The sequence below is a fragment of the Haliotis cracherodii genome, unplaced genomic scaffold (genome assembly GCF_022045235.1).
Source record: "Haliotis cracherodii isolate W230 unplaced genomic scaffold, xgHalCrac1.p SCAF_17, whole genome shotgun sequence".
In the NCBI taxonomy this organism is placed as follows: Eukaryota; Metazoa; Mollusca; class Gastropoda; order Lepetellida; family Haliotidae; genus Haliotis; species Haliotis cracherodii.
In genome coordinates, this window is record NW_027266272.1 from 16,328,087 (window position 1) to 16,350,348 (window position 22,262).

Below are 22,262 nucleotides of genomic sequence, written 5' to 3' on the forward strand. Positions count from 1 at the left end.
TGCTGATGAACCAAGCAACATAATCAGATCGAATCTGGAATTCGAACCCACAAACGAGGGTTCCTGGCGTCTCCAAGGGACGCAACTCTGCACTGCGAATTGCGGCGCCCTAGACGTCTTGGCCACCCGTGCCCCCACAACAACTAACTAACCATTTTATTGAAAACATTTGAAAGGAAGTATTTATACTGTGATAATCAGGACCCAGCACGGTGAACCAGTGGAAGTTTGACAGCAGAGGCTTGGGTGATTTAACTAACTTGACATGTTTTTACTGACATACATGTCACATGATGTCAGTTCAAATCATTGCAGTTATCTCTAAACTTTCTTTTGGGTTCAAAACGTATCCATCCGAAATTTTGCGACTAAAAAACTCCGGTATCAAATGTGATTATTCTCAGTTTACAGTTCACAGTGCCTTAGGTTGAGGTACTCTAACTGTATATTTGATACCTGTGACTGTAATTTGGAACCGAGGGCTTTAGCGTCTACCATGACGACAAAGACGCTTTGATGGTAAGGTACTCTCTTGGAACACGTACATTCGCATGACAAATAGGCCAGCTAAAAGGTATTCCTCAAGTTCAAGATTAAGTTCTGATATTCTTGACTAGTTCAAAACAATGGTTCCAAAATATATGTTTTTTCAAAAAGAATTGATGAAATTAGCCATTACCAATTAGAAATAAATAAGACTTCGTAGGAGTGACAGGACATGTAGAAACAATGATGTAAAACGCTGAACGGATTCAAAGGTTTCAAATAACTTATTAATTAGACCACAGTTACTATTATTAAGTCATTTTAATTATCAAGTTGTAGTTATGTACTAGTAGGTATTTGCAAGCAACAGTAATACCTATTCAAAAGACCCGTGAAGATCCGGGTTGGAATTATAGGTCTTCAGCAACCAATGCTTGCCGTAAAAAGCGACTATGATTGTCATAAGAGGCGAAGCCTATTTATATTACAGCCTTCACAGGTCAATATGTTTTAACCTTCTGTGTACATAACAGGCTTCTCCACTCCAACAGTGTAACTTCATCTTAAACCTACTCAACTATATAAACACTGCCTCCTATCCTGTATATATACTTGTCAACCATACTCTGTACATCACTTGCTTGATAACGGTGTTAGAGCCTACACCGAAACGTCGCGCCTAATAATAATAAAGATTGTTCATCCATATATCTTATCCTTACTTGGAAGTGACCTACTTCCATTCCCGCGCCACTGTCCATTGCTACCAGTAGTTTCACGGTGACAGTTGTTTGTGTGTGTTTTACTTACGGTAATTGTTTGTGTTTTAAAAAAAGATTTCATCACATTTAATTAGCTGTTGTTCTGAAATCAACTGTATACGATTCTGTTTGGTTATCGACAGCCATTGTTATATGCATCAGTGCGAAGACTATCGATAGTTTGATGTTTTCATACGGAACGTTTCTTTGTGTTGAAAAGGCATGTTAAGTATGAGGTGTCGAATGGAATTACATATGTGATTGTAATCAGAGGTTGATCAATCATTATCAGACATTCTTCGCTGTCATGGTAGAATTACCGCAATGACCTTCCTGGATGGTCAGATAGTGACGATTTGCTGAATGCCTTTGAGAATTAATGATCAGTTCCATTTAAATTAGGGGCGTTCGGGTAGCCTAGTGGTTAAAGCGTTCGCTCGTCAAGCCGAAGACCCGGGTTCGATTCCCGACATGGGTACAATGTGTGAAGCCCATTTCTGGTGTCCCCCGCCGTGATATTGCTGGAATATTGCTAAAAGCGGCGTAAAACCATACTCAGTCAGTCCATTTAAATTGGTATCGGCGGTTTGGAGGTTTTACGAGTGCTTCTGATGGAACCGATTTTGCACACTGTCAACCGATATCGCCTCAAAAAGATCCTCAAAGGGCATAACTTGACAGATCTTGCGACTTGTTCTTATTATTAATTGCAAGATCTAACGTTTTGTATTCATGTTGCCCAGGTTGTATACATAATTACTGAAATACGTCTTCCAACGACAGAATAAAACATCGCTGATGAACACTTTTGTATCATCATTTTATTTGCGCAACATAAAACTACATAACTGGGTAACGTTTCACCCCTGAGACATACAATACACTATTCACATTGTCAGACTGGAGACATTCTAATCAGAGTAGGGGGCACGGGTGGCCCAGTCGTCTAAGGCGCCGCAATTCGTTGTGCAGAGTTGCGTCCCTTGGGCACGCTAGAAACCTATGATTGTGGGTTCGAATCCCGGTTCGCCCCGATTATGTTTCTAGGTTTGTCAGCACCATACCCGTGCTCGTGGGTTTCACCGAAGTGGTAAACGTCTGAGATCTGCATCACTTAGGGCTTTCCTCCCACATTAAGCTGACACGCCATGATATAACTGTAATACTGTTAAAAGCGGCGTTAAACCCAACTCACTCACTCACTCTTATCAGAGTATGGTTCCACAAAAGGATCTTAGCCCGACGACAGCAACACACATACCTTAGCTGGGAAAGCTGCTGTTAGCGCGGAACACTCCGTTCCTTCACTCAATTAGCCGTTTGGCTTATAGCTAATACTCGACTGTCTCAGACATCACTGTATAACGAGGTATAACGGCCTTTTTCGACTTAGCGCGATGTGGATGGACGTTGGAAAAAGAAGGACCGATACAGGAAAATATAGAGATGTCATGGGGAAATATAGAAACAACAAAGGAAAATATTTAGAAGTCATGGGGAAGTATAGTCACGACAAAGGAAAATATAGAGATGTCATGGGGAAATATAGTAATATCATAGGAAAATATTTAGATGTCATGGGTAAATGTATTAACGACAAAGGAACATTTTTAGATGTCACCTTGGAAATAGAGTAACGACAAAGGAAAATATGGAGATGTCACAGGGAAGTAAAGTAATGACATAGGAACATTTTTAGATGTAACCTGGGAAACAGAGTAATGACAAAGCTAAATATAGAGATGTCATGGGAAAGTATAGTAATGAAATAGGAAAATATAGAGATGTCACAGGGAAGTAAAGTAATGACATAGGAACATTTTTAGATGTAACCTGGGAAACAGAGTAACGACAAAGGAAAATATAGAGATGTCATGGGGAAGTATAGTAATGACATAGGAAAATATAGAGATGTTATGGGGAAGTATAGTAATGACATAGGAAAATATAGAGATGTCATGGGGAAATATAGTAACGACATAGGAAAATATAGAGATGTCATGGGGAAATATAGTAACGACATAGGAAAATATAGAGATGTCATGGGGACATATAGTAACAACAAAGGAAAATATTTAGATGTCATGGGGAACTATAGTAGCGACAAAGAAAAATGTAGGGATGTCACCTGGGCAACATAGTAACGACATAGGACAATAAATAGATGTCATAGAAACACGGGTACACTGTATTCAGTTCGGGGCACATCGTCATCAGTTTGGAGTACATCATCATCAGTTCGGGGCACATCATAAGCGGGTCACATTGTCTTCAGTTTGGGTCCGCCCATCATCAATTCGGGACACATCGTCATCGTTTCGGTGCACATCGTCATCCGTTCGGTAAAGAGACTTATCAGTTCGGGTCACATCGTCTTCAGCTCGGGTCCCATCCTCATCCGTTCGGTGAACATCTTCATCAGTTTGGTGCACATCGTCATCAGTTCGGGGCACATTGTCATCAGAAACTGTGTTCGTGGGATTTCTTCTAGCCATAGCATTATTATTTGAAGGAGTATTGTTCTCGTCGTGTGTTGTATGTGTTTCTGTAGTAACTTCCCTTGCCCAGTCAAGTTCTGTCCCTTTTCCAAATAACACAAATACGCCTGCGCCGACAATGTTTAAACTACCAACGATCCAGAAAACTATTTGCCATTCTTCTCTAGTTCCCTGAAGAATAAACCCAGAAGTATATTAGTATGAAATAACGACAAACACTATAAACACTCACACTCACTCAGACGAAAACTAAAACGAATAACACATGCCTATCAATATCTGAACAAATTTGTTATCAACACTGTGGGATTAACGATCATCAGTAAGTACATGTAGAACGTCCTCTTCACACGATGGAAGGCAAAAGGTTGTGTTAACCTGTACGTGAGTTCATGTCATCACAAAAACAACTCTATAAGAATCACTAAATTCTGAAAACAGGATAACCATCCGATTAGTTATGCCTGACTTGCCATAAACAAATGTCACTACACGACACACTATTAGGAATTTGTGCGGGTACTAGATGAAGTCACTGTCATCAACATTTGGACTCAATCCATTCGCGTACCAACACAGGAAAGTAAGTTTCTCATCTTCACTCACAACGCACAAACTCGAAGGATTTACGGGTCTTTTTTTACATACATGTGCTATATTAGGGCATCTGGATATATTTATGGAAGTGGACTATTCGACAGTGTTTCAATTTCAATTTTCAAGTTGAATAATATTTGAAACCCTGCTCGGCTTAAATGTGTTTCCTGTAGTATGAGAGGTACCGTCCGCAGTTTCACGAGGTTTTGTCACAAATTTACCATTCTTTAAGTAGCCAGAATAACCCTTTTGGGAACATGTAGTTCTTGACGTTGACGTGCGGTTCATTGCTTCAAAATCCGCTTACGTTACCCATGGGTCAAGCCTTTACTGCCTGAATCTTGTCGGTGTCTTATACCAAGACGATGGACACGGGTAACGTCAGATGTTTGCCACATTTTAGACGCAAAGCGTTCATTACAATTTGACATCATTGTTTCCTAGCATGCCATTGATCTCTTGCCATCTGCTCTTGGCGCACAACGGAGAATAGCATTAACACGTCAACCAAAAGATTTCAGATTCATCAGTCTTAGATATACTTTCACTACACGTTCAATGTCATCAGAAACAGAATCAATATCAGTACGTATAAAAATCTCATTAGGACAGGACATCCAATTGCAGATCATTTCAGAACGACCTTTCCCAAATTTTGACCGGCCAATAATATGACCAGCAAGAAGTTGCCATTAGCCAATCAGAAAGCACCAGTTTAGGCCTGGTGGCTTCCATTCAAGACTATGCTTTGAAAATATCGATTCATAATTTGAAAACTAAAAAATAGTAAATGCTGGAATGACAGAGATCATATGGCAGTACTTCCCCACGGCGATTGCAAAGTCTCTTCCCCGACTGAGGCGAGAGACAGACGATGATTTTGACGGAATAACTCGTACTGTCTGTAACAACCATGTGTTAACCTTTTCGAGGTTGCATGATTAGAAAACATATTCCGACAGTCACTTTCCCGATCTGGAGGCGCTCTGATTGGTCGGGTTAAAGGTCGTTCTGACGTCACCCGTAATGATTTTATTTAGTGGTAGCGAGAACTAAGATCTGATTTAAATACATATAGTCGTTCATATCAGATTAGATTAATATTACTGTCACCTCAAGTTGACCACATTTAGAACTGAGAGGTTTTACTTCACTTTTTTCAGGTCCAACTTGCGAGCTTAATTCCGATTTGGCTTGGCGTAACTCAGACAAGATAGCATCTCTTATATCTTCTCGAGAATAGGTCCTGGGTTAGTGTCAACAACGCATCAGGATCTGTGTAATAATCTCCACGGGCAGTGCATCCCATCTATCAGGGGAAAGGGAGTTAATTGACTGTAAAAGTCCAGTTTTCACCCTTGCTGAACTTGGCTGGGATTTCGTGGATCGATCATTGCGCCACCGGTGGCTTGTACGAGTTATGTCCTTTCTATGTCTCTCCTACTCACCTATGAGATTCCACCTCTTGTGTCACATGCATTTGCTTCAAACAAAATGCCGACACCCAGTCAAGACGATTTGATCGATAATCAAGATCTATTTTGTAATAAAAAGGGTGCGTCAAATCACTTGAGCACTTTGATTAAACACATTAAGTTTTGTAAATTATCTGTCGACGCCCAATTGGCGGTATACACCAGATCCTGGTGTCATCACTGATTTTCAGCAGTCCATTCATATAATTTCCACAGCTATTTTGCACTTTACGCCAAGAGGAATCTGTTCCGGTGGATTATCTATACTGGTTATCATCTTGCATTGACAAATCCTGCAATCGACCGTAATCTGCACGGCAGTCGCCATGTGGTTTACGAACCGGATGTCGATTTCTGATTTTGATTTAAACATATTTATTCACAAGGAGTGAACGGGATTGGGGGACAAATTCTTCCAACTTAGAATGCCCTCTCCCTGGTATTTACAAAATATTCACATTTTCAAATTCAATATATATGCATAAAAAATAAAACACTATAGATGAGAGAGAGAGAGAGATAGAGAGATAGAGAGAGAGAGAGAGAGAGAGAGAGAGAGAGAGAGAGAGAGAGAGAGAGAGAGAGACATTGTTGAATGAACAGTTCTTTACACAAATCTTTTAGTTGTACATATATAATGTTGTACTGCCTTAAATATAGCTTCATTTTCTGTAACAACGTGATCTGCATTGCCGTGTAACAGTAAGTGTACATCAATAGGTATGTTATGAACAATATGTTTAAGGCTGTTTAACATAATTTCACGCTGATGACTAAACAATGGACATTCCATGAGATAATGATATGCATTTTCACATGTATTCGAACATGTACAGTTCGGGTGATCTTTTATACCAATTCTATATAAATCATAATTCAACTGACTGCACATGTATCTCAGTTTTGTGTGTAAGATATTATATTTTCTTTTTCCATAAGCGAAGTACGCAGGTGACGTGGGGTGGTGCTTTTGTAGCGAATTTTTAAAACAAGAAATCGTAGAATTTCGATCTGATAACGGAATAGAGTTCCACAATCGGATAGACGATGGGTAAAAGGATTCACACGAATGTCTTAGTCTTGTGACAGGAACACTGATGTTTTCAGAGTTTCTGAGACTGTATGATTTTTTTGCTGCAACCGTTTTGGGTAGAATATCTGTTAGATAGGAAGGGGCCATGTTATGATTAATTTTGAAGAAAAGACAAAGTTTACGTTTCTTTCTACGCTCAACTAAGGGTTCCCAACCGGTTTCGTAATATAATGAATGCCGGGGGGCATATTTAGGTAGACAAGTTACAATGTGTGCAGCTTCTAATTGTAATTGTTCTAATTTCTCACTTTGTCCTTCGGTGCAACCATCCCAAACCTCACATGCGTATTCAAAGTGTGGTCTTATGAACATTTTATATATATTGTTAATAGTATTTCTGTGAAGTAGATGTTTGAGTTTTCTCATTGAGTAAATCATCTTGGAAGTTGTTTTAATTATGGTATCTATATGACATAACCATTTGCCACTGGCTTCAAGTATAACACCCAAGCGCTTATGACTGTTTGCAGAGCTGATTTCTTTTCCGTTGAAATATAGTTTTAGACCTCCGTTGTTGTCTTTGCGAGAGAATAGAACCGATTTGGTCTTATCGGGGTTGTAAGTTATGAGCCAAAGTTTCGCCCATTCACTTAAGATTGCTAAATTTGTGCTTAAGGAACGTTCCAGTACACTGTTATCATTGGATGGCATGCCAATCGATGTATCGTCGGCAAACAGTCTTGTCATACAGTCTAATTTATCAGCAATGTCATTTACATAAACAATAAAGAGTAAAGGACCAAGCACGGACCCCTGTGGCACGCCAGCCTTCATGTATCTTGGTTTGGATATTTCCCCATTCACAAATACGCTTTGGCTACGATTACTTATGTAACTGGTAATCCATTTTAACAATTGGCCTTTTATACCATACCTCTCTAATTTATACACAAGCCCACTGTGCCATACACGATCAAAGGCTTTTGATACATCACTGAATACAATACAATAGTTTTCTTTGTTATCTAACGCTGTACAAATTTGGTGGTAAAGTTCTATTAGTTGATGGACAGTTGAGTGACCAGCCTGAAACCCAGATTGGTACTTATACAACAATTTGTTCTCATGAAAATAATTATATAAATGTTTGAACACTACTCTCTCAAACAATTTTGCTAAACAACTAATGAGTGATATCGGTCTATAATTAGAAACGATAGTGTGATCACCTTTCTTAAATAATGGCATAACGTTTGCTTTTTTCCACACTGATGGAAATATACTTGATTGTAGTGACATATTGAACAGTAAACACAATGCTTCGCTTATAGAATATACAGTTTTCTTTAATAATTTATGACAAATTTTATCCGGTCCGGAGGCTTTATTAAGAGGCAAACATTGTATTATGTCTTCAATTTCCTTTTTAGATATGATTATGTTGTTTATCTCTGTCTCTGTACGAAATGTGAAGTCGGGCATAGTTGTTCTTGTATCGTGGACATCAGATATAGATTGAAAATATTTATTCAGTTTCTCTGCCTTTTCAATATCAGTAAAAATTGTCAGGTGTTCGTCCGTATCATACTTTTTAAGAGCGGCTATGTTGTTAGCTGAGGCAGAGTTCTTCACAACATAACGTAAAACTTTCCAGTAAGAGGGTTTGTTTTCTGTATGCAATTCTGATAGCAATTTATCGAGGTTTGAGTAAAAATGTTCTTTAGCGTGACATTTCATGTTATTTACTTTGTTCCTCTGATTTTTATAGGCCCGAATGTCTTTTTCCTTTTTACTTTTTTCTAGCCTTCTTTTTTAATATATCTCTTTTCCTGGATTCTCGTCTTAAACTGAAGTCATACCAAGGTTTGTCATTTGGACGAATGGTTACTACTTTGGTTGGAATGCATATTTTAACATATTTATTCAAGTATTTATAGAACAGATTACACGCTTCATCAACATTTGAATTTTGACTGAATAATTCATTCCAGCATGTATTTTCAATTAGCGAATTGAGTTTATCATAGTCACCGTCGATTTCTTTACGTGATAGTTTTTTTTGGACTATGGATGGACTCATTAGGCCGCCAAACTATAACTCAGAAATTTCGGCCTTCTTTGCCAAAGGAGGAAACAGGACTGTTTTCGTCAGCTAACTCCCTTGCCTGTGCGTAGAAACTAGATTCTTTTGTAATCAGTTAACGTCCATGCTGTTGAAGATGGGTGCGCCCAAACCAAGAGAACATATACCATGTACAAGCTGATAGACAAAACTGGGTCACAATCCCAGTAAATGATCGTGTCTCTTCGGTATGAAGACTTTTATCTTTACACGCAGGGCTGTACAAACCTGTTTTATCACGTACGAAGTGATGAGCGGTGCAGACAGAGAGACGGCCATTGCGCATGTCACAGTTATGCCCATCATCACACCGGCAAACCTGTAGGAGGAAATAGAGGAAGAATTTGTTAATGATTGAAAAGAAGTATTAACCAATGCATCAGTCAAAAGTACTGTAGAAGTTCACCAGTACTGACCATGAACGGTTAATGGAATATCACATGTGAGGGATGGGCCAATTGTGTGATCTAAGTGTAAATGCATTCAGAATGAACCTGCGAAATGGGCTACATTGGAATCGTCCCTCATCTGGTATCCGAACTAGAGAGGTTTCCCTGACGCAGACACCACACACTGGACTATCAAACAGTCTTCGGAATGGGAAGACCTTAACGCTGAAGGTACCGCAGTATAAGATGGCACACCCTCTTCTGTGTCACTATGGTTACCACTACAGTTTCGGGAAGTGTTGCAGTAATGGTGTGATATAGAAGTTTTGGGGTGGAGTTACGTCCCTTGGGCACGCCAGAAACCTATGATTGTGGGTTCGAATCCCGGTTCGCCCCGATTATGTTTCTGGGTTTGTCAGCACCATACCCGTGCTCGTGGGTTTCACCGAAGTGGTAAACGTCTGAGACCTGCATCACTTCGGCCTTCCTCCCATATTAAGCTGACACACCGCGATGTTACTAGAATAATGTTAAAAGCGGCGTTAAACCCAACTCACTCACTCACTCACTCACTGTTCCCAAACGTTTAACATGTACTTCTGTTACCACCTTCATTTCCTGTTAATACTGATGCCAGCACTTCAACCAATCGGCCGCAAGCAGGAACCTTCTGTCACTGCAAACGCTAATTACTTCCGGTAGTTATACAACAACAATTGCTACAGCCACCAGTACCAACCTTACCTCTTTGAAGACAACATGCAACTATCCTTGCCATACAATGACTGTGACAATGTACCACATATATTACCTATTATTAGGTTGTAATGGCAGCATGATAACCTACCTTGGCGCTATATCGAGGTGATTGATTCTGAAGGCGACAGATGTACAGTTCTGCAGGGACAAACCGAGTATTAACAGAATCACAGCCAGAGTTCGATTCTCGTGGTCCAGAAACCCGATGGGAATGGTACACGCTGCACAACCAACACAGCCTGAAAATCAAACAATTTCCTCTCGAGCAGATCTTGGTTTCACTCGGGTCTGATCAGATGACGATTATTGACTTGATTTATCTCTTATTTAATGTACGTAACTAGGATACGATGACATGCATCAACCATGTCAGCGCGCCTGGCTACTTGATCCCGTTAGTCGCCTCTTACGACAAGCATACTGAAGACCAATTCTAACCAGGATCCTCATAGGGCACCAGACAATGGTTTTCTGACGATGTCATGGCAATGACGTCAATCATAACGTACATTTGTGACGACAGGAACATGATAATAATTCTTAACCCCAAGTAAACCATTTTCTATTTGACATACACTAAATACACCAGATAAGAAACATCTTGCCACTGACGTTACCATGACGTACCCACGAGCTGGAACATCTTCCTTGTATTGGCTGTTGACAGAAGTCTCCTGGAGAGCACCCAGTCAGATACGTAGCCTGAAACCAGGCCGATCAACAACCTTCCAGCAAATGGTGCTGACGACAGTATGCCATCCTGCAAGACCATGTTGTTCCATGTGAATTTGCACACATAATTCTGCATTATTGACTTTGTTTTCTATAAACATCTTCTTTTAAAATAGAACATGACAGTCATCAGTTGCAGTTATCGCAATATTATCATCCCATTATTGTCACAAAAGAGGCAATTATTTCATCCATCCGTGATCATATTCGTTGGTTCGATTCGAATACGTATGTGGATTGGTTTCATATCGCTTTAAACAGTATTTCAAATATTAATCTTCGGGAGGAAAGCCCGAAGTACAATATATGTTAATTTACTTCTTCGAGAGGCATTTAGAGTGAGTGAGTGAGTATGGTTTTACGCCGCCTTTTAGCAATATTTCAGCAATATCACGGCGGGGAACACCAGAAATGGGCTTCACACATTGTACCCATGTCGGGAATCGAACCCGGGTCTTCGGCGTGACGAGCGAACACTTTAACCACTAGGCTACCCGACCGCCCCTAGAGGCATTTAGAAGTTTGAGTACTAAGTAATGATAAGATATATGGATGAGCAACTTCTTTATTACAATTAGGAGCGACCTTTCGGTGTAGGTTCTACATCGTATCGTCGCTCCTAAGTGTATCAATGAAGCTGTTCATCCACATATCTTATCCTTGTTTAGTGAGTGAGTGAGTTGGGTTTTACGCCGCTTTTAACAGTATTCCAGTTATATCGCGGCGTGTCAGCTTAAAGTGGGAGGAAAGCCCGAAGTGATGCAGGTCTCAGACGTTTACCACTTCGGTGAAACCCACGAGCACGGGTATGGTGCTGACAAACCTAGAAACATAATTGGGGCGAACCGGGATTCGAACCCACAATCATAGGTTTCTGGCGTGCCCAAGGGACGCAACTCTGCACAGCGAATCGCGGCGCCTTAGACGACTGGGCCACCCGTGCCCCCTATCCTTGTTTAATGTTAACTTACTGATCTGGTGCTGTCTTACAAGAACTAATATCAGGGCCAACATGGTATTCGGACCAAAGCTAATCGGATTGTGACATGGCTAATGGACGCAACTCTGCACAACGGATTGCGTTGATGACGACGACTGGGCCACTAATTCTGGATTAAGTTTGGTTTGGTTTGTTTGTTGTTTAACGCCGCTCTCAGCAATATTCCAGCTTTATGACAGCGGTCTGTAAATAATCGAGTCTGGACCAGACAATCCAGTGATTGACATCATGAGCATCGATCCACGCAATTGGGATACGATGACATGCATCAACCAAGTCAGCGAGCCTGACCACACGATCCTGTTAGTTGCCTCTTACGACAAGCATGGCAAGCATGGCTTGCTGAAGATCTGTTCTACCCCGGATCTTCACGGGCAGATTGTGGCTTAAGTTTCAACCCTAATCATCACCTCTTCAATATCATAATGGAGTATCTGTTTCATATATTTAGGCAGGTACGCCATGACCCATGACGTCACCCAGGAGTAGGAGATGTGGGCGATGAGGATGGCCCACACCGCCGGCGACGTCAACATCTTACTCCATGGCGGCCGCGACATCTATAAGGACAACGTTGACGTTGAATAAGATGATATAAAAAAAGCATTCATTGAAACTCCGTTAAACCAAATGGTAACCTTCCACGGGAGTCATCTGCACAAACACATGTCCGGATTTAGGAGAAATGGTTTTATGCCCTATTGTAGTTAACAGTACCGGTTATCGTTGGAAGGTAAGTTTTCGAAACTGACGGGGTTTCACAGTGCGCTGAACAAATATTAAATAAAATACCATTATAATTATCTACATCGTTATAATGAAATCAAAATTGTTTGACCCATTCCCTTTTTTGGATTTTGCCAATCCGAGCAGAAATTCCGATTTAAAAAGAACAAAAAGAACAGATCAGCATGAGGGGAGAACAGTTGGAGCCAATCGGGATGCCTAGTTTGTGGCTACATGTCGTATCCCAACATTTCTCATCGATGTCATCAATGATGAAGACCAGCATTTTACTTATTGTTTTCTCAGGAAACTTCAAAAAGAACAAAAAGAACAGATCAGCATGAGGGGAGAACAGTTGGAGCCAATTGGGATGCCTAGTTTGTGGCTACATGTCGTATCCCAACATTTCTCATCGATGTCATCAATGATGAAGACCAGCATTTTACTTATTGTTTTCTCAGGAAACTTCAAAAAGAACAAAAAGAACAGATCAGCAAGAAGGGGAGAACAGTTGGAGCCAATTGGGATGCCTAGTTTGTGGCTACATGTCGTATCCCAACATTTCTCATCGATGTCATCAATGATGAAGACCAGCATTTTACTTATTGTTTTCTCAGGAAACTTCAAAAAGAACAAAAAGAACAGATCAGCAAGAAGGGGAGAACAGTTGGAGCCAATTGGGATGCCTAGTTTGCGGCTACATGTCGTATCCCAACATTTTTCATCGATGTCATCAATGATGAAGACCAGCATTTTACTTATTGTTTTCTCAGGAAACTTCAAATGACATGTATTTTTTTGACAAACTGTCCTAAACCTTTGAGTGGTCGAGTATGGTTTTACGCCGCTTTTAGTAATATTCCAGCAATGTCAAGGCGGGGGACACCGGAAATTGGGCTTCACCAATTGTACCAATGTGGGGAATCGATCCCTTGTCTTCGGCGTGACGAGCCAACGCTTAAACCACAAAGCCATTGCCCCCTAAAACCTTTGAAGAAAGAGTAACAATATGTAATTATCTATGGTCACTTCGCTTAGAGACAAATAAATCAAGGGATAACGTTTGTCCTTAGGATTGTCGTGTGGGACAGTGGTTTACAAAGTTGAAAAATCAAATGTTTTGATGTTACATGAACTACCATAAACTATAGCGTAACTATAAACGGAATCAAACTTTGTCAAATATCGGTTCCTAGGAAGTCGTTTTCAATCAGTAGCAGTTAATGTCCTAAGTGGTCAGGTGAACTTTTGAAGTCCTGGCGGTAAATAAATACAGACAAAAAAAGGGGAGGGGTAACTCGAAAAGGTTAAAAAAGAGTGGTCTTCTATTTATTTGATTGAAGCCTAACGCTACATATTCGCAGAAAATACATGCGGAAAAGGTGCTGACATGATTTTGTCTCTGATGCATCGCTCAGTACCGTGAGACGATGAGAAACAATTGATTTGTAACGGTAGTTATAATGACGACATCACACATGACAGTTGCGCACAAATGGCAAGGAATATAAGTATGATTAGGCCGGGGAACGCACTCTGGCAGGAACTATGCTTGTTGTAAGAGGCGACTAACGGGATCGGGTGCTCAGGCTCGCTGACTTGGTTGATGCATGTCATCGTATCCCAGTTGCGTGGATCGATGTTCATGATGTCAATCACTGGTTTGTCTGGTCCAGACTCAATTATTTACAGACCGCCGTCATATAGCTGGAGTGCGGCGTTTAAACAACAAACAAACAAAAACAAACACTTTGGCGGGTTACTAATGGCAGATTCATTCGCGTGACTTGAGAAGTGAAATGTTTTAAGATAAATATAATATCAGTATGTCATCACTCAGTACATATCAACAAGATTACGTTTTCTTTAAATATTGTCTCACTTGCCTTTCTGTCCATTTTTCCAGCTGTGTGATCCCGGGTGAATAGTTTCATCTCTTTCTCCGTGATGCGGGGGTGTTCCCTTGGAGAGTCGGACACAAACACCACCCACGGAAACACACACAGCAGTGTGAAACCGCCTACAAAGGGAAGAAATAGTTCATGCATTTGATTATAGAAAGGACAGCCCCACTGAAGTCTACTAGTAGGACTAATCATTTGATATTTACCAAATGTGACCCACCAGGAAAAAAGGGACCGTTTGACGTCAATTTACTTCAGTGAAGATAGCCATGTGTGGTGTCATGTATCTCTGTAATAAATATGAATTGAAGCTTGTGAATTGTATTTTTGCGTTCCGAAGAAAATAATGAAAAGTCAAAATGTGATTTTTCACCAAGAAGGTCCCTTATCTCATGGTTGGTCGTAAGACGCGCCTAACGGGATCGGGTAGCCAGGCTCGCTGAATTGGTTGGAGCATATCATCGTATAACAATTGCCTGGATCTCATGATGTCAATCACTGGATTGTCTGGTCCAGACTCGATTATTTACATACCGCCGTCATATAGCAGGAATATTGCTGAGTGCAGCGTTAAACAACAAACAAACAAAAATGGTTGGTCACAAATAGTGTTCAATTCAGATGTTTCTTCACCTTGTGTTAATCTTGTCCATCAGCGAATATCCAATTGAAGGGTCTTGGTATATGTCAGTTCACAAGCATCCAAATAAAGGGCTTTTAATATTTGGGCTAAATTCAAGTGTTCGTTAAGGCGGTTATATAGTCCGTGGTTAAGCCTAATGTCCTTAAATTGGGATCGGCTGTTTGGGTATCACAGTGATCTGTGGCAATCTGCTTATACAACCACTCAGATTGTATTCCGTTGATATTGTCTGGTATTTAACCTTAAGATCCCTACACACAGTATACACAAAGTGCATCTATTTCATATTTAGCGTAAAGATTCAGAGTGTATGACAAGAGTGGTGACTTCAACGTCCAAATAGTCAACTTTAAGTCGAGCAATATTCCAGCTCTCCAGCCCTTGGTGTCTAACGAGGTACAAACGAGCATGCGCTCTTTCCACGAAGATGTCCAAGAGCGTCATACGACTCTTGCTCAAAAGTTGTTTGATCAAGGTTGCAACATTCAATGCATCAGCAACGCAAAGTTTGAAGGCAGACATGTGGAGAACATTTCCGAATGGCCGAATGTCGACTTACCAAACACGTAGAAGATGAGAGGCCATCCGTTGTCCAGGGAGACGCCGCCGAGATATCCTGAGATGAAGAACGTCAGAATTCCGGCAATACTTACACCTGGGAAAATAGCATGTCTTGTGAATTCTGACATTTCGTTAGTTTCATGAAAAATACACCTGGAAAACTGTTCTTTCCGAACGTCAGTGTATTGTTTGGAAATATCAACATATGACACCGATGCCATTGCCATACATGTCTAAGGTACCATCGATACCTGATGACAAGTTGGAATGTATGTTCCTCCAAGAGATCGCAGGAATCCGGTCGTATATGATGTAAGACACAGAAGAAGCATTGTCAACTATTGTCATGGAAATCGTCTCTGAGAGGAATATGGAACTTGGAGTACTAATTAAGGATAAGATATATGGATGAACAACTTTTTTATTATAATTAGGAACGACGTTTCTGTGAAGGTTCTAACATCCTTATCAAGCAAGTGGTACCTACCATCAACTCGTTGATAATGGTGTTAGAACCTACACCAAAACGTCTCTCCTAATTGTAATAAAGAAGTTGTCCATCCATATATCTTATCCTTACTTTTTGCCATGGAACATTAATGAAATATGTCATCACACAATCTAATTACGTGTCAGCATTTCATTACAATAATATGAATGTGTCACTTTGTAAATGCGATTTTTTTTTTTAAATAACTTCTATTTATTATTGAAATGTCCGATCGCATTTGTTTGAGGTGCTTAATAATTTTCCAGAAATGTATGGAAGACGTATCTATATAGCAGAGCAAGCATATATTTGAGTTATCTCATATTAGAGCAATCATATATTTGAGTTATCAAATACCTGAGCAAGCACATATTTGAGTTATACCATTCCAGAGCAAGCTCATATTGAGTTCTCACATACCGGAGTAGGCACATGACGTAAGGGATGCCTTCTCGTCTTTTGGTGCCCACTTTGACCACAGAGATTGGATGGCCGGATCCACTCCCCCCTAGAAACAGGTTGAGGTATAAGGGGATGCTGCAAGGCTTGTGTATTAGTGAGTGCTTTCGTATTAATGAATTGAGCTGTATGCCAATGTTTTAAACTTGACGACCTACATCCTCGTTTATCCAGAGTATTATCTCTCTTTTTACTAATAACCTCGAAATGTATCAGAAATTATGACAAGAAAAGAAATAACACAATTATAAATATTAATTTGTTTAGAATTTCATTGTGAAAAATAGACTTGATAAAAAAGAAATATAAAAATCATAAATCGAATTTACCAAAAAGAGTCCGACGACAGCCCGAAGAACCACCAAAGATATGGGATATGCTCGTGCTGCTACTGGAGTTGCTATGGTAACTATTGAACCAACGACGAGGGAGACGGTTATGACAATCTTCCCGCCATATTTCCCAGCAACATACCCACCAATGATCGGCGATGCTAGGAAACCAAATGTGTAGGCCGATAGAATCAAACCCTCGAATTCCGAGGTCCATGTGAATTCTGAGGTCTGGAAAATGATAATGACTAAATCATGTTAAATATTATCATAAATATCAGTTCAATTTGATCGTACTGATAGGATAGTCTTGTAGGTAATTAAATCCGCGGACGCAAAATGAGTAACGGTGATATTTCTTAAATACTGCGGCGTAAAATCAAACTCACTCACTCATTATGTTTGTCCTTAGTGTACTGTATAAGATTTAAGCCCTACCGTACCGATGATAAGGTTGCAATATTTCACACTTGGGCGTAAGTTTTATTCCATAATATATGACTTAATTCAGTCGAAGGAACAAGGGCAAAACACATCTATAATGCCTCATGATTGAATCGGCTACACTGGGGATCGGTTGGTAACGATTTCTCAGTGAGTGTGTGAGTGAGTTCGGTTTAACGCCGCTTTAAACAGTATTCCAGTTATATCAAGGCGAGTCATGAGAAAACCCTAAGAGATGCAAATCTCAGACGTTTACCACTTTGGTGAAACCTACGAGCACGGGTAATGTGCTGACAAACCTAGAAAGAGTCTTGGGTTGAACAGAAATTCGACCTCATACGCGTCTGTGCTCATGCTAACACAGGTTGCTCTATTTCAGGTGTATTCATAACAAATACTCTCTCTACGTATCTCTATCTCTGTAAAATCCAACACACTATAAAACACCTATATAAATAAATCAACATTCCTCACACTGAAAACATGGTCAGACAACGTATTATTCTCTACGACGGGCGAACTTGACGTCACATCCGGTCCTCTGATGGGCATAGCCATGACAACAATCGCCATGCCTACGCATTGTCGTAGCGTTGTTTGAGTGAGTCGGACTAAACAACACAAGTAACCAACGACCCATCGACAAGATGTGTACTTCTCACAGAAGGATTCCTGGTTGGTGCTGTCGACAGGCTCTTGTTCTACGTCAGGCGTCGTTTCTGAAAAAAAGGAGGATCCTTGTTATCATACTATCAAATTGGTATAAGGAATTTTCTTTGCGTGATTGGTCTTTTCAAAGGAGTTGCATATAATTCCGAACATTATTTCAGTTATATCATGGTGCGTCAGATGTTTGTGCGAGGAAAATCGGAATTGATGGAGGTCTCAGACGTTTACAGCGTAGGTAAAATTCTCGAGCATTGGTGTGGTGCTAATAAATCTAAAAACAATATATGCGAACCGGGATCTGAACCCTCGATCACAGGATTCTAGCACCCCCAAGGTTGGATGCCTCTATCACGTCGTCAATACTTCCCGGTCTTGTTTACTCCAGGTTCCACCTTCTCGTCAATACTTCCCGGTCTTGTTTACTCTAGGTTCCTCCATCACGTCAATACTTAACGGTCTTGTTTACTCTAGGTTCCTCCTTCTCGTCAATGCTTCCCGGTCTTGTTTACTCTAGGTTCCTCCATCTCGTCAAACTTCCTGGTCTTGTTTACTCTAGTTTCCTCCTTCTCGTCAATACTTCACAGTCTTGTTTACTCTAGGTTCCTCCATCTCGTCAATACTTCACGGTCTTGTTTACCCTAGGTTCCTCCGTCTCGTCAATACTTAACGGTCTTGTTTACTCTAGGTTCCTCCATCACGTCAATACTTCCCGGTCTTGTTTACTCTAGGTTCCTCCTTCTCGTCAATACTTCCCGGTCTTGTCTACTCTAGGTTCCACCTTCTCGTCAATACTTCCCGGTCTTGTTTACTCTAGGTTCCTCCTTCTCGTCAATACTTCCCGGTCTTGTTTACTCTAGGTTCCTCCTTCTCGTCAACACTTCACGGTCTTGTTTACTCTAGGTTCCTCCTTCTCGTCAACACTTCACGGTCTTGTTTACTCTAGGTTCCTCCATCTCGTCAATACTTCACATTCTTGTTTACTCTAGGTTCCACCATCTCGTCAATACTTTACAGCCGTGTATACACTAGGTTCCTCCTTCTCGTCAATACTTCCCGGTCTTGTTTACCCTAGGTTCCTCCATCTCGTCAATACTTGATGGTCTTGTTTACTCTAGGTTCCTCCTTCTCGTCAATACTTCCCGGTCTTGTTAACTCTAGGTTCCTCCATCTCGTCAATACTTGATGGTCTTGTTTACTGTAGGTTCCTCCTTTTCATCAATACTTCCCGGTCTTGTTTACTCTAGGTTCCTCCTTCTCATCAATACTTCACGATCTTGTTTACTCTAGGTTCCTCCATCTCATCAATACTTTCCGGTCTTGTTTACTCTAGGTTCCTCCTTCTCATCAATACTTCCCGGTCTTGTTTACTCTAGGTTCCTCCATCTCGTCAACACTTCACGGTCTTGTATACTCTAGGTTCCTCCTTCTCACCAATACTTCCCGGTCTTATTTACTCTAGGTTCCTCCTTCTCGTCAACACTGCACGGTCTTGTATACACTATAGGTTCCTCCATCACGTCAATACTTTACAGTCGTGTATACACTAGGTTCCTCCATCTCACCAATACTTCACATTCTTGTTTACTCTAGGTTCCTCCATCTCGTCAATACTTTACAGTCGTGTATACACTAGGTTACTCCGTCACGTCAATACTATACAGTCGTGTATACACTAGGTTCCTGCATCACGTCAATACTATACAGTCGTGTATACACTAGGTTCCTGCATCACGTCAATACTTCACGGCCTTGTATACACAAGGTTCCTCCATCTCATCAATACTTCACATTCTTGTTTACTCTAGGTTCTACCATCTCGTCAATACTTTACAGCCGTGTATACACTAGGTTCCTCCATCTCGTCAATACTTAACGGTCTTGTATACTCTAGGTTCCTCCTTCTCGTCAATACTTAACGGTCTTGTTTACTCTAGGTTCCTCCTTCTCGTCAATAATTCCCGGTCTTGTTTACTCTAGGTTCCCCCATCTCGTCAATACTTGACGGTCTTGTATACACTATAGGTTCCTCCTTCTCATCAATACTTGACGGTCTTGTTTACTCTAGGTTCCTCCTTCTCGTCAATACTTGATGGTCTTGTATACTCTAGGTTCTTCCTTCTCATCAATACTTGACGGTCTTGTATACTCTAGGTTCCTCCTTCTCATCAATACTTGACGGTCTTGTATACTCTAGGTCCTCCTTCTCATCAATACTTCCCGGTCTTGTTAACTCTAGGTTCCTCCATCTCGTCAATACTTGACGGTCTTGTATACTCTAGGTTCCTCCTTCTCATCAATACTTGATGGTCTTGTTTACTCTAGGTTCCTCCTTCTCATCAATACTTGACGGTCTTGTTTACACAAGGTGCCTCCATCACGTCAATATTTCACAGTCATATTTACACAAGGCTCCTTCATCACGAAAATACACCATGGTCTTGTATACACAAGGTTTCTCCTTCACGTCAATACTTTACAGTCGTGTATACACTAGGTTACTCCGTCACGTCAATACTATACAGTCGTGTATACACTAGGTTCCTGCATCACGTCAATACTATACAGTCGTGTATACACTAGGTTCCTGCATCACGTCAATACTTCACGGCCTTGTATACACAAGGTTCCTCCATCTCATCAATACTTCACATTCTTGTTTACTCTAGGTTCCACCATCTCGTCAATACTTTACAGCCGTGTATACACTAGGTTCCTCCATCTCGTCAATACTTAACGGTCTTGTATACTCTAGGTTCCTCCTTCTCGTCAATACTTAACGGTCTTGTTTACTCTAGGTTCCTCCTTCTCGTCAATAATTCCCGGTCTTGTTTACTCTAGGTTCCCCCATCTCGTCAATACTTGACGGTCTTGTATACACTATAGGTTCCTCCTTCTCATCAATACTTGACGGTCTTGTTTACTCTAGGTTCCTCCTTCTCGTCAATACTTGACGGTCTTGTATACTCTAGGTTCTTCCTTCTCATCAATACTTGACGGTCTTGTATACTCTAGGTTCCTCCTTCTCATCAATACTTGACGGTCTTGTATACTCTAGGTCCTCCTTCTCGTCAATACTTCCCGGTCTTGTTAACTCTAGGTTCCTCCATCTCGTCAATACTTGACGGTCTTGTATACTCTAGGTTCCTCCTTCTCATCAATACTTGATGGTCTTGTTTACTCTAGGTTCCTCCTTCTCATCAATACTTGACGGTCTTGTTTACACAAGGTGCCTCCATCACGTCAATATTTCACAGTCATATTTACACAAGGCTCCTTCATCACGAAAATACACCATGGTCTTGTATACACAAGGTTTCTCCTTCACGTCAATACTTTACAGTCGTGTATACACTAGGTTACTCCGTCACGTCAATACTATACAGTCGTGTATACAATAGGTTCCTGCATCACGTCAATACTATACAGTCGTGTATACACTAGGTTCCTGCATCACGTCAATACTTCACGGCCTTGTATACACAAGGTTCCTCCATCTCATCAATACTTCACATTCTTGTTTACTCTAGGTTCCACCATCTCGTCAATACTTTACAGCCGTGTATACACTAGGTTCCTCCATCTCGTCAATACTTAACGGTCTTGTATACTCTAGGTTCCTCCTTCTCGTCAATACTTAACGGTCTTGTTTACTCTAGGTTCCTCCTTCTCGTCAATAATTCCCGGTCTTGTTTACTCTAGGTTCCCCCATCTCGTCAATACTTGACGGTCTTGTATACACTATAGGTTCCTCCTTCTCATCAATACTTGACGGTCTTGTTTACTCTAGGTTCCTCCTTCTCGTCAATACTTGACGGTCTTGTATACTCTAGGTTCTTCCTTCTCATCAATACTTGACAGTCTTGTATACTCTAGGTTCCTCCTTCTCATCAATACTTGACGGTCTTGTATACTCTAGGTCCTCCTTCTCGTCAATACTTCCCGGTCTTGTTAACTCTAGGTTCCTCCATCTCGTCAATACTTGACGGTCTTGTATACTCTAGGTTCCTCCTTCTCATCAATACTTGATGGTCTTGTTTACTCTAGGTTCCTCCTTCTCATCAATACTTGACGGTCTTGTTTACACAAGGTGCCTCCATCACGTCAATATTTCACAGTCATATTTACACAAGGCTCCTTCATCACGAAAATACACCATGGTCTTGTATACACAAGGTTTCTCCT